The following is a 219-nucleotide window of genomic DNA, read 5'->3' as shown; positions in this document are numbered from 1 at the left end:
TGCTGAGAGCCACGCCCGTGGAATCCCACCGGCGAGTGTGCAGCATCATTATCCTTCCCAAAGGCGTCAAAACAAAAACATTAGGACACGAGATGTGATGATGTTGCGCCGTTTTGTTTCCTCTCGCGGTCGAGGCCTTGGGAGAGGTAATGGCGCTCCAGATTTTCCATTGTGAGTTGATTGGGATGAGAAAAAAGGATGCGAGTTAAGAGGGATGTG

Source organism: Penaeus monodon, chromosome 15 (assembly GCF_015228065.2).
Source record: "Penaeus monodon isolate SGIC_2016 chromosome 15, NSTDA_Pmon_1, whole genome shotgun sequence".
Classification (NCBI taxonomy): domain Eukaryota; kingdom Metazoa; phylum Arthropoda; class Malacostraca; order Decapoda; family Penaeidae; genus Penaeus; species Penaeus monodon.
Note: the sequence above shows the minus strand (reverse complement) of the source record.